General features: G+C 46.8%; 1 protein-coding gene and 6 non-coding genes across 7 annotated transcripts in view; 5 read left to right on the top strand and 2 right to left on the bottom strand.

Annotated features, from left to right (window-relative positions):
• The window catches only part of LOC143401644 (uncharacterized), a 742,139-nt gene that overhangs the window by 601,878 nt on the left and 122,495 nt on the right, over window positions 1-17,766 (top strand). The window lies entirely within an intron of this gene.
• Trnai-aau (transfer RNA isoleucine (anticodon AAU)) lies at window positions 461-534 on the bottom strand. Its single transcript has one exon. It is a non-coding gene; the product is annotated as a tRNA-Ile (tRNA).
• Window positions 1,216-1,289, top strand: Trnat-agu (transfer RNA threonine (anticodon AGU)). Its single transcript has one exon. It is a non-coding gene; the product is annotated as a tRNA-Thr (tRNA).
• On the top strand, window positions 3,495-3,567 carry Trnav-aac (transfer RNA valine (anticodon AAC)). Its single transcript has one exon. It is a non-coding gene; the product is annotated as a tRNA-Val (tRNA).
• On the top strand, window positions 7,937-8,018 carry Trnas-cga (transfer RNA serine (anticodon CGA)). The gene has a single exon. It is a non-coding gene; the product is annotated as a tRNA-Ser (tRNA).
• Window positions 8,534-8,606, top strand: Trnar-acg (transfer RNA arginine (anticodon ACG)). The gene has a single exon. It is a non-coding gene; the product is annotated as a tRNA-Arg (tRNA).
• Window positions 9,056-9,129, bottom strand: Trnai-aau (transfer RNA isoleucine (anticodon AAU)). The gene has a single exon. It is a non-coding gene; the product is annotated as a tRNA-Ile (tRNA).

Here is a 17,766-nt window from a genome sequence, read left to right as displayed (position 1 = left end):
ATTTTCAATTTTACTCAATATTTGACCAGATTTACCTAACTACACTAACTACCTATCTTTAAATCTGGCTTCACACTGACGAGTAAAGGAGGCCCTCAGTTATGTAAAGAAGTACAGAATAAGAATCAATGTAAATATTTACATGTATATGTATAAAGAAAGCCAGGAAAGATATAGTATGAGAAATTAAGAGATCACCTCTGATAGGGATGGTGAGAATTGGATTGATAGAGAATAAAGATGGAAAGAAAATTTTTCAATCTTTTAACTTTGTGCTTGAGCTAAATTGATGTTAAATTGATGCAAATGACCTTAGAGAGATATTTATTTTAAAAAATGTTATCTTGTTCATGTACTAGGTATCTAAGTAATGGGCTGATCCTTCTGGTCTCTGTTGGGATGGAGCTGCAGCCATTCACTGTTTCCCAGAGTGAGAATCACAAAAAGTAACCTGACAACCTGGCCCGTACGGGGATTGAACCCGCGACCTTGGCGTTATTAGCACCACGCTCTAACCAACTGAGCTAACCGGCCATTGTCTACACAGCTTTTGCTCCTGAATTACAGTGTGGTGGCGACGCAGAGCCAGGTCTTCAGAAGCCGCAGCCCCACCTGCTGCTTTTGCTCCTCCTTTTGCATAGTACCGGAGAGCTCTGCGTTTGACCTTTAAGGATTCCCTGCCCCCCCCCCCAGCTCGGAGCCGGCCTTCCGCAGTGGGGGGGGGGGGGGGGGGCTCCCCCGCAGACCGCAAGAGGCTGGGCGCCCGGTGCCTGGAGCTCGGCGGGTGGGGTCAGACAGAGCGCTGACAGGTGCACCTCACATCCGCAGTCCTGGAAGCATCCCTGTGTCAGATGCCAAGCTTTGAGGAGAGCCCTCCTCCTCCACATTGAAGAGCGCAGGCCAGCTGCAGCACGGGGATGCTTAACACCGCCGACGCGTTTCCCCCTGGGGTTCAGCAAAGGCCCCTGCCTGGCCAGCAGAGGTTAGGGTGGTCAGTGTCCATGCAGGAGCATGACTCCTCCCCAGGGAGGTAGGGTTTCAATCTCTTCTCCATATCCTCCTTTAGAAACTAAAGCTCTCCTTGGATTTTGACGGCAGTATTTACCCCTTTTTGTTTTCGAATGATCTGACGAATTAAATTCTAGAAATGACATCATTTACAAAAGTCTGAAATCATATTCAAATACTGCATAACGAAAGGGCGCCCTCGGGGCTGGCTCCGTGGCTTAGCTGGTTAAAGCGCCTGTCTAGTAAACAGGAGATCCTGGGTTCAAATCCCAGCGGGGCCTTTCGGTACCTTGTGCTTTTGGAAATTCCACTCCCAGCGAAGCTGCTCTTGGCTCTTTTCCGGTGACCGTAAAAGTTGACCTTGGGCGCTGGTGTGGATACCCTTTAGCGATTTGATTTGATTATCACGGGAAACTTGTCAGCTCCAGGTGATGGAGGATGGACTGGGGCGTGCCCGGAGGTGATGGTGTGTCCTGGTCTCTCTAACAGTATCTAACCGTGCTTCCAAACGTGGTTACTTTGCAGACTCTGTTCTTCCGCAGTCCACGCAGCTTAACCGTGGTCACACAAGCACCTAGATGTTCCCCAACACGTGTCTTTCACTGTATGGATCTTGTCTGCTTGTCTGGAGCTGAGCAGTTCAAAATAATCCCCAAGTGAAATCTCCCTCAAATCTCTAGTGCAGAGGTCCATCTCTACCTGGATTTCCTAGCACAGCACCCCAAACTAAACTCTTCAACAATCTTGTTAGAAGGACCTCCCCTCCTTTCCCTCCACCTCAAATCCTCACAAAGTCCTGCTGCAACTTTCTAGGGAAGTCTTCTCCCTCCTCCCTATTTGAGCCCCCGTTTATCCTCTTCATCTCCATCTGAAATAACCCACTTTGTTCTTGTTTGGTGGTCTAGATCCACTCAACACAGCTAAGATGCTGACTTACCATACAGAACATCTCCCTAGGGGTCAACTCCTGCTCTCGGCCACCTCCATGTTTAAACCTGTTTCCCTTCTCAGTGCTACTCTAGTTTTATGGGGGTTACTTAGTAATGTAGTTTTTATGTATCCTAATATCTGGGATTTTTTAATTATCTTTTTTGCTTCTGATTTTGATTCCTTTAATTTTTATCCAGTCTTTCTCTATGGCTCTATTTTGGTAATTTTCCCTTGTCTACTTGACAATAGTGTGCATTCTGTAGCGTTGGTTATGACGCTCTAGATGCTGATTAGGTAGAGTTTCCTGGGTATCTATCACAGCCAACTCCCTCTTTTCTTCCCATTGCTCACCAATTAGTCAGAGGTGTCTTCAAACTCGCCAACCATGATTGTGGGTTGCTATTTTCTATTTTGTTGTTTTAGTCTCTCAATTGGCTTGATATAAGATCAATATTTCTTCCTGATGAACTGATCATTTTGTCATTATGTACTATCCCTCTTTATCTCTGGCCTTTGGCTGTGCAGTCTACTGTCTGATATTGATATATCTACAAACCCATCACTGCTTTTAACCTATTTGTGTTCTTTTTTTCAGCTTGCATTGCCTCTTTACTTTTTTAGTATTTTACTATCTAGTCTGACAATATTTTTAATGCCTTATCCCTTTTACATTTACTGCAATTATTTATATGATTGGATTTAGATCCATCATTGTATTGTTTTCTATTTGACTTACCTGTTCTTTGTTCCTTCTGCCTTCTGTAATATAAATTATCAAATTTATATTATTAAATATAAATTAATATTTATTCAACTATTAGTTAAATAAATTAATAGTTATTGTTCAATTTAAAATTTTTAACCTAAAATGTAATCTTTTCTCTCCAGCTGTTTTTAAGATGTCTTTTTCTTTGACTTAAGCCATTTCAATGTGGCTTTGCATAATTATAGATTTCTTTATGTTAATCTTGGTGTTTACTGAGTTGAATCTTCAGTGGGATGTCACATTTTTTCACAGACCTGTGCTTTTTAATGTATGTCAGTTACACCTTGATAAAAACAAAAACTCTTCAGTAGATGGAGAGGTTTATCCCTAACCTCTCCAATTTCGCTCATCATTTTCAGGTTAACATACACCTCCCCCTCTTTAGAAAACCATCCCTTCCTCCCCATCCACCCTATGCATTCCCATTTCTTTCCGTTCACACATCCCCAGTCTAATTTCTTTCTCTTCGAGCTTAAATATCTAAATTGCTCCCAAAGATCGTGGCCACTCCACTCGGTTCCCAGGGGCGAAATCCCCTCTCCAAGCTGCCTGCAACCACCGCAGGGGGCTGCCGTGAACACCATGAACTGGAGAGTGGTTCATTCGGCGAATGGGTCCCTGCTGCTAAATACCGGCCCCTGGCGAATGATGCCTTTCCTTTCACCAAGTCGAAAACCAGGGGAGCAGCAGCGCTTTGAGTAGAAATTTTTCTGCAAGGAAAACAGTTTCTGGACCAAGCCAGGGCAGCAAAGAGTATTCATTACCTTCAGAAAAGATCTACGAGCAGCGCGTTTCCGTAGTGTAGTGGTTATCACGTTCGCCTAACACGCGAAAGGTCCCCGGTTCGAAACCGGGCGGAAACAGCGGTTGTCGCCCTTTTGCCTGTACGCGGCGGGCCGAGGAAGTCCAGCGGGAAGAGCGGACAGAAAGGAACTGGCCTCGGAGGGAGCGGGCGCCCATCTCCAGTCCCGAGAGCCGCGCGGAGCACCGGCCTGGTCTCGCGGTGGAGCCCCAGGCGCCCCGCCGCCGGACCGTGGCGTCATCCGATGTCCCCAGGACGTGGCGGAACCCTCCGGAGAGAAAGGCCATTTCTGAAGTCAGTTTAACACTTGCAGAACAAGAAAGGAAAGGGGGAAAGACTTGTTTCTTCACCTATTTTGCTAAAAATGGACGTCCTCCAGAAGGAGGGCGACATCACCCTCCTAACCCACACCCAGGGAAGCCTTTCTTCCTCTGGACTCTGCTCCTGCTCTGAGTGACCGCGCGGCGGCGGAGACTGCGGCCTGCGGGGGTGCAGCCCGGACGCAGTGTGCCAAGGCCACCTCCTCCGGCCCTGTGTCGGTGGACGCTGTGACACCGAGAATTCTCCCAACCCCTTTAAGGAAATGCGGTCAATTTCCTTGGAGTTTGAGTCACAACGGGCCTCAGATCCCGGGTGTTTTGACCTGAGAGAGAAGAAGGCAGAAAATAGCACTAAGAGCGTGGAAACACCGCACATTTCACGGACGTGGGGTTCTGCAACACTCGCGTGTGCGTGGAGCGGCTCCGCGCCCCGCGGCTGAGCGCTTCTCCGCCTGCAGTCGCCCACTGCCAGGTCTTGCGGGCCGTGCTCCCGGCTGGCGGGGGGGTCGCTCTAAGAGGTCTCCCGGCCACTGGGCGACTTCGCATGGGAGCCCCTTCCAGGTGAAAAGCGCGGCCCGTGCCCACTCGTCTCTTACTCATGGTTAGACCCATTACTTATTGAGAACTTACTTCCTTGAACTCCCGAGTGAAAAGTCCCAGATTCCTGGTAGCACCAGGGCTTCCCTCTCTCGCACAGCCTACAGGTATCAGTGCCATTACCAGATTCCTGTCCATCTCCTGGAGGGTGAGTCGCATGCGGGGCGGGGGCAGTGTCTGTTCTTGTTCATCAGTGAGTCCACGTGCTTACAACATACTAGACACTTACTGGATTCGGCTGAATATAAAACAGCCCTTACCGTGACTCTCTGGGAAAAAAATTATTTTCTTAATTTTAAGTTGAGACCTGGAGGCTTGAAGGGTAGCTGACCTCACCAACATGTGGCGCTAGTATGTGAGATGTAATTCAAATGGTATTCCTGGCTCCGCAGCACTTAGTCTTCTTTAGTATCCTCTTGGATATGGATGTACTTTCAAATTCCCAAAACCCATATCTCTGAGGTTTACATACCATGCTGTTGAAACTAATAATGGGAAAGAAGTCACTAGAACTATACTAATAATTACCATTTCTTACTAGCTGTTAAATCAATTATTTAAGATCTTTTATAAATAAACTAACAAGTCTAAGTGGTTAGTACAATTGTTGTTTACAGTCATTAACCTGTTTTACAGATGCAGAAGCTGAGGAAAGGCTAGATAAGTTAAATAATTTGCCCATGGTCACACAATTGTAGAAATTGGAACTAATACTTATACCCATGTGTGTCAGACTAAAGTGTTCCTCTCTATTGCAGTTTTCTGAGAGCAGAAAGGGTCTATAAAAAGACACTGGTAGTTAGAGACTGAGGCTAAGCAACCATTTAAAGAGGATTTTGACATGGTAGGGAGAAGTAGTGTCATCCATCTGCCAGACACTTTTGGGTTCCAGAAATCTAGCCTTAAACACAACCCCCGCCCTCCTAGAGTTTGCATTCTCATAGGGAAGACAGACAATACTCAAAAGAGATAACTTATATAATGTGTTTAAAAGATGATTATAAGTGGTGTGGAGAAAAAATAAAGAATGAGGAGGAAAAATCCTGGAATGGGAGGAGTTTCTCATTTTTTAATGTAATGTTTGGGGTGTAATTCACCACTGAGATGATATTGAAGACAAGGCCTGGCGTAGGTAAGGAGCTGATCACACACTTATTAAAATAAGACACAGCTGTCCTGGGGAGCGTTGGACAGCAGGGGCCTGGTAAAGGAGACCGAGAAGAAATAGGTGAGGAAAGAGAAGGAACAGGGGACACAACCGAGTGCAGCAGAAGAGGAAGCCCTGCAGCACACCTGCACACGCAGTGAGCTGGTCTTTGGCAAAGGAGCAAAGGCCACACAATGGAGCAAAGACCATTAGTCTTTTCTGCAAATGGTGCTGGAAAACCTGGACATCCACATGCAAAAAATAAATGAATCCAAAAACTAACCTTACACCGCTCACAAAAACAACTCAAATAGATCATGAAAAAGGCAAAACTACAGAACTCCTAGAAGATTAAGGAAAAAACCTTGATGGCATGACTTGTGGAGAAATAAATAATTGGTAAGCTCATTAACTTTAAAAATTTCTGCTGTAGTAAAAACAATATCAAGAGAAGACAAGCCATAGAAGACAAGCAAGGCATCTCAAACAAAAGACTGGCTCAAACTATACAAAGAACCTTAAAAACACAAAAATAAAAACACAGACAAACCAACTAAAAATGGGTCAAAAATCTTAACAGACATCTCATTAAAGTGATATACAAAATGCGAATTAGCATGTGAATATCATACATCATCAAGGAAATGCAAGATAGAACAATGAGATACCACTACATACCTATCAGGACCACCAAAAATAGAACAATGACACAAACCGCTGACAAGGATGTGGAGCAACAGGAACTCATTCATTGCTTGGGGGGATGCAGAATGTTAGAGCCACTTTGGAAGACAGTTGGACAATTTTTTACAAAACTAAACATACATTTACCATACAATCCAGCAATCACACTCCTTGGCCTCTAACCAAAGGCGCTAAAAACACAGCTGCACAAATGCCTGTATACACGTTTATAGCAGCTTTATAATCACCATCAGTTGTCATTCAGTAGACAAATGGATACAGTGGAATATTATTCACAACATGCAATGAGCCCTCAAACCATGAAAAGCTGTTGAAGAAGGTTTAATGTACATCACTAAGTGGAAGACAATGGGAATTTTACCCTAAAGTCAGGTAAAGAACATGTCACAAGAAGAAGAAGGACTAAAAGCTGCTGCTGTGACTGGGAATCAGCGTTAGCTTTTGCGAGACACTGGTCCCCTCTACAAGAGCACAGGACACAGCGTCTCTACAGAGGATGAGGCAGGGATGGGGTAATGGTAGATGTTCGTAGAAGCCACTTTTGATTGCTTTAATTTTCTCAGTGAAACAGGGAGCAAAGTCATCAATTGAACATGAAGATGAGAGAGGAGGGGTTGGGCTTTGAGCTTAGGGAAGGTCATAAATAGGCACTCACAGCAGGAGTGGGGTGGGATGATCTAGTGTCTTAGGGTACAGTGATGTGTCAGCCCTGAAGACTATTTGAGAGACACTGTCCTGAATTAAAGTGAGACCACTCAGCCAATTGAGTGCTTTCTCTGGCCATCAGAAGTGCAGGTGGTCAGAGAAGTACAGACGCAGAGGCAAGGGAGCCGAGTGAGGCTGGGCAGTGACTCTGGCATGTGCCAGGTGAGGGAGAAGAGAGGGCATTGGTAGGAGGGTGGAAAGGGAAAAAATGATTGAGTCTGAAGATTTGTTCAAGCAACAGATACATGTTCAAGTAACAAAGCTGCACTGTTTCCCAAGCCTAGCAAGTCGGAAAGTAAAGACAAGTGAAGATCAAGACACTGGTGCATATCCCAGGAGCTCTTGCTTGAAAGGGAGAGAGAACTACACAAATGACAAAAGGTGACAAATACAGAAATGGAGGTGGAAACTGGGGTGGAAACCTGAGGGAGGGAGAGAGACAAGGAGTGCCAATAAGTGACTGCCTAAAAGTGTGAGTCTCAGCCGACTCTGGCTCAGGAGTAAAGAGCGAATGTGGGAAAGACTGGTGGAGACGGAGCAAGGAGCCGCAGAGCTGCCACCAGCCAGAAGCAGAAGCAGCTTAGCCGCTAGGGACCCTACTGTGCAGAGATGACTACATTCATCCAGCAGCTCCCGGTGTCAAGGGCGGATTTATTTACCACTAGATAATGGGTTCTATTATAGAAGGATTCTCGCTTGTTTTGCAGTCATTATTTCTACAGTGACTGACACACCGCAGGCCAACAGAATAGATCGCAAATGCTGTAGAAAGTCGCTCTGCTGTTTTTTTTAATATGTGCGTTGGTGGTTGCTGTGACCTAAGGTGCGTGGAACAGGGCTTCGACTATAGAAGAGACTCTTGGTGCCCCGTGGGTGTTGTCTGATCCCGCTCATGCTACATGGCAAATGGTTTATGGTGGTCTTCAGGGTGATGTGTACAGGCCACGGTCTCAGGGGCTGTGATGGCCGAGTGGTTAAGGCGTTGGACTCGAAATCCAATGGGGCATCCCCGCGTAGGTTCAAATCCTGCTCACAGCGGTTGCGTTTTCTCCATCTTCCACAGATGATTGCCTCTTGTAGGACGGTCTAGTTCTCACGTCCTGGCCGCAGCCCAAGAGCCGAGGCGACAGCCTGCGATTGGCTTTTCAAACTCGTGAGAAACTCGTTATACTTTAGTAAATAGTTTTTATGTCAAATGTAATTCTTAAAAACGTATAATACTTCTATGTGTTTTTCAAAACACATGTCCGCGTGCCGACAGCCGCCGCCCTGAGCTACAGCAGCGTTTCACAGTGAGCTGCCCACGGCGAGGGATCGCGGGAAGAAAAGACTGAGTGACGTCTCCACCCCGTCATTTAAAAACCACGCGGACGTTCACTACCGGCCACGTCTTCAATGGGCATTCGTACGTGAGTGTGCATTGCGCCAGAAAAACCCGAGACAAGCATGCTTTTCTCGCACCGTTCGCGGTCGTGGTTTGCCGCGTCTCGGAGGCGTCCCCGGAGAGCCGCGGAGGACACGAGGGGCTCCTCACTGCGGGGTCCCCTCGCCGCGGGCCAGTGGCGCAATGGATAACGCGTCTGACTACGGATCAGAAGATTCCAGGTTCGACTCCTGGCTGGCTCGGCGTTCCGTTTTGCTACGGGACAGTCCAGACTTGTTGCGTCTCTTCCCGTCTCTAGAACGGAGGCAGGCGGAGGCAGGGCCCTGGAGGAAAGGCGAAGGAGCCGCGGAGGAAAAGAAACCGTGGCTCCTACCCGCCTAGCCTCGCGCGGGACAGCGGAGGGACGCGCTTGGCACCGGGTAACTGACGGACTCAGAAAAACACTCACGGGGATGCGCCTCTCTTCTGCTCCGCGGCTCCTTTCCCTCGCTCACCTGGAGGGACCTGGGAAGACTGGGAACACCCTTCCCTGCCGAGGCACAGTGGCTCGATTTTCAGTTCCTCCGACTTTCCCAATGGCCTCCAGAAGTTTTCCCTAAAACTGTAATTTGGGTGCCCTCCCCTCACGCCTTTTTTTTTTTTTTTTTTTTTTTAAAGCTCAAACTTGGAGAGTTTGAAGAACAAAACGTCATGGCCCGTACGGGGATCGAACCCGCGACCTTGGCGTTATTAGCACCACGCTCTAACCAACTGAGCTAACCGGCCGGATGAAGGAGGCGGGGTTTTGGAGAAAGTGGCATCTCATTTCCTGAACTTTTTAACGTTTCTGAAAATAGAGAGATTTCCTTTCTCAGCCTTTCCAAAAGAGACCTTTTAAAGCCAGATCCATAGGCTTTCTCCTCCCACGATTCAAACTAGAAACCACGGGTCGGTCGGACGGAAGCCGAGCCCAGGTCTCCCGGGAGGCAGCTGTTCCGTGTCTGCTGTCGTCGGCGAAGGCGGCCTGGCTGGGCAGAGGCGCGTCCGTGCGCTGGCTGCAGGCTGCGAGCTGGGGTCTGACGACTCGCAGCGGATCCACCGCCCAGGGGCCGCGTGAGGGTGGAGCCTGGCCCGCGGGATCCCCCGCCGCTGGCCGGGGCCCCTGAAACCCCTCCTGCAGGGCTCGGGGAGCCGCGCAGGCGCGAGCGGTCGCTCCGGGCCGACCTCGGGTGGCACAGGAGGGAAGGGATCTCCCCGTCCGAGTTTCCGGCTGGTACCAGCTCCTTCTGGTTTCCGAGCTCCGCTGCTTCGGACGCCCGGTGACCTTCAGCCAAGGAGCCGACTCAACAGTCAGAACCACCAGAGGGCGCTCTGCAGCCGTCCTCACGCTGACCGCGGCCCCAGGGACCAGGGCTCCAGGAGACCGCGGAGGTCCCCGGCCCGACGCGGCCTGTCTCGTCTTGGCGAGCTCCTTCCCGGGCTGCGAGTGCTAAGTCCCGGGAGGGGAGGCGACGGGGCTCGCAGCCGGCGTCCCCGCTGGTTCCGACTGGGTTGGTGGAGCTGGTCCCCCATAGCCTCCGCCGAAGGAGCTCGATTCCTGCGCCCTCAACTTGGAGGGCGTCGCCTCCTTCCTCCCTCGGAGACGTGGGGTTCCCGGAGCCGCGTCTCCCACCCCCACTCGGCCCTGAGGGGGCGGCCAGGGCCCATCTCCTGCCGGCTACGCAGCACCCAGCTCAAGCCCTGCTGCGGGAACCCTGCACCCATGCACGTTAATTCCAAAACAGTATTAATTAACAATATATTTTACTTTGCTACAGTGTGTGTGTGTGTGTGTGTGTGTGTGTGTGTCACACGTAATCTTGATAAATCTTACTACAGTTCAACTTTGCTTTAGATATTATCTCTTGTTTTGCTGCCCAGTAAAATGGCTAATCAGTCCCTGAGACTATTCCTGGAGCTTCAAACAACTGAAGATTTGAAAAATAAGAAAAGTTTCTTAGAAAATTCAAGATGCTGGCAGCAAAGACTGTTCCTGTCAGAATCTAAGTGAAGGCAGAAACAAAGAGAGTTAGGCGGAGAATTAAAAATACTTAGACCTTGGCTTCTCTTAACTTTTTAGTTTTATTTATAAATGATTCATCAGTGCTTGAGTTGGAATCCAGGACCTACCGCCTGCTAAGCAAAGGCTCTGTCTCTGAGCCACACCGCCCTACTTTGTCAAGGTCTTCATCAACATCCACGTTCACACCAAATAAGGCAGTGTTTTCCTTGTTTTCCCTCAAGGAACAACTGGAAGCTGTAGAGGCACCAAGTGTATGGAGGAGAGGATATAAGAAGGTCTTGTTCATGATAGTGGTAAATGTATGCAGCCCCCTGTACAAAAGGCTCTGTGGACCTAAGAGTGAAGCTTAGTTTGCACCAAATAGCAACGTGAAAGCCAATGGGTATGAAAAGGGGGAGACAACTGCAAAACCCAGCATTGCACGAGGGACCTGAGGATCTTGCATCTGAGGTGCCCCACCTGAGCTACTTAAGCCTGCCATCAGGCTGCATTTTTTTTTCTCACCACTTCCCTTAAATAGTCTTTTTTTTTTTTTTTTTTTAATGTTACACTTCAGAAAACATAAAAAAAATTCTTGTCCTTTTTTTTTTTGCCCTTTTCAAGAATAATTATACAAAGTAAAAATAATTAAAAAAATCAGACACTGGGGAAATCAACCCAAATTTTCCTGAGTATATCAGAAAGAATGAAAAAAAAAAAGTGATAAAAAGGCTCCTAAGGACATGAACTGTGCAACCATATGGGTTCAGTGATCCAAAGCTCCTTTCTAGTGGCAGGATTCCTCAGAGCTTGGATTCCTAACTTCTCTATATTGGTAAGCCTCTCTATGAGGCCAGGGCCACTCTCCAAACCCCTATTGCTCTCTGTTACAGATCCCTTCACCAGGCTCCAGCAGGCCCTCCTCCCCTGATCTCAAATGCACTTCACCTTTAGGTGCCTGGAAAGCAGGGGTTTGCTCCAGGGTCCTCATCAGACCCAGGCTGGGGCCCACCTCTGCCCTGTGGTTCATCTACTGAAGGGTCCTGACCCTTTGGGGATGGGTCCCTTGCCTATGAATGTTGGCCGCAGCCTTTCTACTCATTAACCAGTAAAAGGCGCTCACCTCTGGGGCCCCACTTTCCATCCTGGCTCTCCATCACCTAAAGGAACTCCTCCCCTACCAGGGCTTCCATTCCTTACCCACTGTGGCCCTTGATCTCTACAGGTTTCCCTGGTGAAAGATCCTAGTCTTACTCTCCACAGGCGCTCACCTTTAGACCCTGCTGCTCTCCTCCCTGCTCCTCAGGACCCTTCCACCTCTTCTCCCCTTACCCGTTGCATGCACTGAAACTCTGGGGGCGCTTCTCCCACACCGCTCCCCCCCACAGGAAGGCCCCTGCTCCAGGCAACATACACATGCTTCACAGATGGCTTCTCCTTCCTTCAGGAGGGAGTCCCTGGGGCAGGGTATGTCTCTCTAACCTCCCCAATAACACATCCAATCAGCAAGCTGAACTGGTCGCCCTCATCAGAGCCTTCACTTTGGCAAAGGGAGCCCCCCTCAACGACTACACTGACTCCACATATGCTCTCCACATGCTTCTCCCCCACTCGGCTATCTGGAAGGAGCGTGGATTCCTTTCCACCAAGGGAACCTCAATCACTAGTGTCCCCTTTACCTCCAATCTCTTCCAGGCCTCAGAGCTTCCCTCTGCCATTGGAATCTCACATTGTAAATCCCATCAGACAGACACCGCCTTTGTGACACTCTCCACAACAACAAGGCAGACTCTAAGGCGAGGGCCACTGCCCTCCAACAGCCTTGATGGACTCTTCCCCACCTGACACTCAACAGATGCTTACCTTCCTTCACAACCTCTTTCACCCTAACACCACATCTTTAAAACAATTTCACTTTCCACCTTAAACTCTCTCCAGAGGACCTACAATTTCTCTTTACCCTCGCTGCCTCCTGTGAAATCTGCCAAAAAAACCAGTCCCACTTCCAATTTCCACCCACATGCCTTCCCATTACACCAGGCAAGAGGACATCTCCCTTGCTCTGATTGGCAGCCGGATTTCACCCATATGCCCCCGGTCAAGCTGTACAAATTTCTCTTGGTACTTGTTGCATGTTTCACAGTCTGTAGCTAAGGCACTCAACATCTCCTGGCATTTTCATATCCCCTACCATCCCAGTCCTCTGGAAAGGTGGAACGTACCAACCGGGCCTTGACGAACACTCTCACTTAACTATCCCTTGAATCACATTTAGATTGGACTAAACTCCTTCCTGGGCTCTTCTTACATTACAAGCCCTCCCAAAGAAGCCACTCAACATCTCCCCTTTTGAGCTTCCATGTGGACAGCCTGTCTCCCTGCTCAGCTCGCCACCCTCTGATTCTCACCACTCCCTCAAACCAACCCAACCCCTTGCTCCTCATCTTTTCTGGCCCCTTCTTGCATACAATAGAAACCTTCTTTGGCAATACAGTAATGCCATTCCACAAAACCTAGTTCTACCTCTTCCCCCTCTCCCACTCAGTCTCCATTTTAAGGAAAAAGTTTCACTTTCCCACCCAGGGCCTTTCTGAGAAAGACTCACCACTCCCTCAGACCAACCCAGCCCTAACTCCTGCATTAGAACCCACCCGGCTCTGATTCCTGAGCCGGCCCATTAAAGGCCCAGAACCCAAGCCCGTTTTGCCTCTCTGCTATAGAGAGATGGCTTTTATTTGTCAACTCTGACAAATAAACTCCCTTGTGTGTCTCGGTCTCATTTCTCACTTACCTGTTTCTCATTCCTCGCTTTCCTCTGTCTTTTTAAAAATTTTTTGAACTTTATATACATTGATCAAATAACTGTTATTTATTGAGAAGTCTTTTTTCACCAAATCATGTTTGAGATTCATCTGTTTTTTTACTTGTAAACAGGTCTGTTCCTTTCCACCGACTTGTGCTTAACAGATATGGTACATTTTATTTACCCATCCTGGTGTTGAGGAGCCTTTGAACTGTCTCCAATTTAGGGTTATCACAAAAAGCACCATCCTGCAATTATTCTGCTTGACTTCAGATGAACATAAGATCTCATTTATCAGGCAGGTAGACAGATGGACAGAGGAAGTGCTGAGAGTCACAGGACACAGGCCATTTAGCTCTACTAGACGCTTCTGAAGTCATGCACAACAATTGCAGGATGGTGCTTTGTGTGATAACCCTAAACTGGATACAGTGCAAAGGCTCCTCAACACCAGATGTCCCAGGTTACTCTAAACAGCAACACTAGGGTGTCAGCACAGCATCTGGTGCTGTTAGTCACTGTGATTTCAGTTACCTGGCCCAGGAGGTAGAGATAGCTCTTCATGGTTTTAATTTCCAATTTTGCTTAACTAATATTTTACACCATTACGTATGTTTCTTTCCATTTAAAACATTGAGATGGCTTTCACTGCTTCATTGATTTTAGGGGTTCATTACATATTGGGAATATAAATCCTTCATATATATATATATATATATATATATACATTGTGAATATGTCCCAGTTTGTGGAATGTCTGAAGGTTTCCTAATTTACTATTTTGAAGTTTCAAAGTTTAATGAAGTCCAACTTATATGTCTTTATGGTTAGTAGTTTTTTTGTTGTTGTTCTTGCTTTTTGCATCTTATATCAGAAATAATTGTCTATGTCAAATTTGCCTGTTTTCTTCTAGAGCCTTTATCGCTGAATGCTCATGTCTATGATCTATATTTATGCTATGAGAAGGGATATGACTCCCCAGCTGTTATTTATCGAGAAGGCAGAACTTTCTGCACTGAATTGCAATGTCTCCTTTGTCAAAAAACAGAACTCTGTGTGTGTATGCATGTGCACACGTGTGCATACTTTCTATTCTAATTGGTTTACACATCTACTTTTAGGCCAATACCACACCTTCAACTTCTGTAACTTTAAAATAATAACACCTGCTAACTTAGCAGAACACAGGAGTATTCAGCTTTACTAGATGCTGCTAAACCATTTCCAAAACAGATGTCCTAGATTACTGGGGAAAAAAAAATCTCCAGTTTTGCTTTTCCTTCTCAAGATTGCTTCAGCTATTCTGAGTTTTAAAAAAAATTATTATTTCAAGACAAATTTTACAACCAACCATCCCCTTCTGGCCCTCTTAGCCTCCCTGCAAATAAAACCCTGCCAGAATTTTGTTTGTGGTTACATGGACTCCATCAGTCAGTTTGGGGGAAACTGACATTTTAGTGACATTGAATCTTTCTGGCCAGAATCCTGGTATACTCTTCTGTTTACTTAAGTCTTCAATTTTCTTAAAAGTGTCTGGTAATTTTCAATATAAAAATATTTTTTAAAAGATTAACTGCTCCATATTTGATATTTGCAGATGGTATTTCTCTTAAAATCTCATTTCTAACTATTGCAAGTGTAGAGACAAGCCATTTGTTTTTATATACCTACTCTATGTACAATAAGGTTGTTAAATTTACTCATTGATGCTAGCTAATTTGGATTTATGCATGCAACCATGTCAAGTGCATTAGTACTGACTTTGCTTCTTTCTTCCTGGTTTTCCTGCTCTTCCCTTTCTCTTGCCTTATTCCAATACTCAAAGCCACCAGCACAATACTGAATGGAGGATATGATATTGTGCCTTGACCTGCATGACGGAACCCTAGAAATCAGCAAGGGGTGATGGGGGTTTAAGAAAGACACAAAAATTTACAAAGAGAAAGCTGGGACTGGGTGGGACACTGACCTCTGATGGAGGAACAGTGACCCAGAGCCAGCACAGCACGTTTATTTAGGTTTTATCATCAAAAGGTTGTTTGTGGGAAAGTTTCTGCAAAGCAGGCAAGCTTGAAGTTTGCAGCACGTGCCACAGCTTCCAAGCAAAGACCAGGGTCCAAGTCACCACACTCCACAATAGTGGACACCTCCTCTTGTCCCTTGTCTCAAGAGGACAAAGATTTTAATGTCTCACTAATGAGTATAAGGTTAACTGTAGCTCCTCCACCTCGTATGTTTAATTTAATGGAAGAATACATGTTAAAACAAACAGATGAAATTTCATAACAAGGACAACATGTCTGTTGCCCAGGCTGGTGTAGAACTCCTGGATGCAGGTGACCCTCCTGAATGGTTGGAGAGAGAGAGAGAGAGAGAGAGAGAGAGAGAGAGAGAGAGCGAGAGAGAGAGAGAGAGAGAGAGAGAGAGAGAGATACAATTTCTCCGAGTTTAGTGTGGTAAAATATTTTTATATGTTAAGCCAACTTTGAATTATAAAACAAGCTTTATGTGGTCATAATAGATTATTCTTGTAATGTTGTAATGTATGGCTGGATTTCATTTGATGAAATCTCATTTAGGATTTTATACCCCAATTCCAGGGATCCTCACGAATAGCTAGCCCCTTGTGAATCTGAGCTTCCCTAACTGGTACAAATCACAACCTGTCCGTCTAGGCAGGGTGCTAGGCTTTTGGGGTCCCCCATGCTCAGACCTGGGTGGGTACTTTACTTTACAATAAGCACCCCCTTCTTTGTTTTAACCTGACTCCTATTAAATTCTTTCCTGTGATGTAGTCAGGAATCCAAAAAGGTTTGACAAGAGGTTTCCTCTGTCTCTAGAAACCTCAAGCGCCCTCTAGAACATGGTTTCTTTACCCCAGTAGTCCTTCTGTGTGAGCCAAGCCAGGCCCAGTGGCACATGATTGTGGTCCCAGCTACTGTAAAGGCTGAGGCAGGAGGAGCTCTTGGGCCCAGGAGTGTGAGGTCAGCCTGGCAGTAGAGAACCCAGCTCAAGGGGACAAAAAAATCCAGTAGGTCTAAAGCACACATCAAGTGCTGAGCGCAATGCCGGAAGCCCAGGAGTTGCATCTGATTCAAGCTGCAGCAGATGGAGCTCCCACCAGGCCCTGAAGCACATGCTAGTGATCACCAGTGGAGAAGAAACGGGGGGCACTGCCAAAGAGGAAACAAAAACATAAAAGGGTCTTCAGAATTGGCACACCTCCATGCTAGGTGAAAGAAGAGAGCAGAGGCCTCCATTCCGAATGACACACTTCTGTGAAATTATAGAAAAATAAACACTGTGCTGCATTCAGAAGACCCTCATGTCCCAGACAGGGTGGAGTGACAACGTAGATTGCATCAGCAGATGCAAGCACAGCAGCAGAGGTCAGAGTGATGCGACAGTGGGCTTTGTGGGTAGAAGGTGCCATAAACCAAGGAATGTGGGTGGCCTTTGGAGCTGGAAAGAGCAAAAAAATGAAATCTCCCCTAGAACTCCCAGAAGGAATAAAGCCCTGCCAACGTCTTAACTTTAGCCTCTTGAGAGCCATTTTGGCCACCTGACCCACAGAGCTGTAAAACAACATTTTTTTAGCCACTAAATTGGTGCTGATTTGTTACAGCAGCAATAGGAAACTAATACAGTTGCCCAAATTCACCAAATCTTTCTCTTAAAACAGGTGAATTTTACTACATACAAATATCGCAGTAGGAAAAGAGCCACTAGGAAAGTGCACTGCAGTTTTTGAACAAGTCCGCGGAGTTGGTATCATCACCTACTGCAGAGCCAGCCCTCCAGCCAAGGCATGGATAGTGTGGATTATCTCAACCCTTGCTGGTCAGAGGTTCCTGCAGAAACAGGAGCAACCCCAGAGGCAACTCTGTGCCTCTGGACGTTTACTCCCACGGTCCTCAGCACCGGTCCACAGCACCACGTGGTCACAGTCTATAATGTCATTAATATCACGTCAGGTTCACTGAAGAAGCTCTTCTGTTGAAACATAAGCGATGCAGGATTGTTCCTCCTCTTCCCTGCTGTGCTTCTGGGCATGGCACCCACATCCAGGCTGGACTCACCCTTGCCATAGGTGTCTGAGATCCCTATAATTCCTCCAGGCCTCTGCTCAGGAGTCAGCCACTCAGAGAAACTGATTTTGACAACCTTATATAAAATAGCACCTAACACAGATTCTGCCATCTTCTATACATGTTCACTTATTTTTTTTCCCACAGAACTTATTAACACATAACCTAATGACATACTTAGGTATGAATGTATATGTGCATTGGTTCTGGGGATTGAACCCAGGCACGCTCTACCACTGAGCTACATCCCCTTTTAGTTTTTATTTTGAGACAGGCCCTTGCTAAGTTGCTGAGACTGGCCTTGAACTTATAACCCTCTTGCCTCAGCCTCCCAGTGGCTGTCATGCAACACAACACCAATGATGTATTATTTGTAATTGTTCATTTTTTATCTCTTTCTGCTAGGACTTAGGCTCCAGAGAGCCAAGGCTTCTTCTTTTGTCCTTTCCTGCTGTAACTTCAGTACCTAGGATGGAGGTGGCAAGAGTGAC

This window comes from Callospermophilus lateralis, chromosome 6 (genome assembly GCF_048772815.1).
Source record: "Callospermophilus lateralis isolate mCalLat2 chromosome 6, mCalLat2.hap1, whole genome shotgun sequence".
NCBI classification, from domain to species: domain Eukaryota; kingdom Metazoa; phylum Chordata; class Mammalia; order Rodentia; family Sciuridae; genus Callospermophilus; species Callospermophilus lateralis.
The sequence above is the reverse complement of the archived record's forward strand: the minus strand, read 5'-3'. Positions and strand labels throughout refer to the sequence as shown.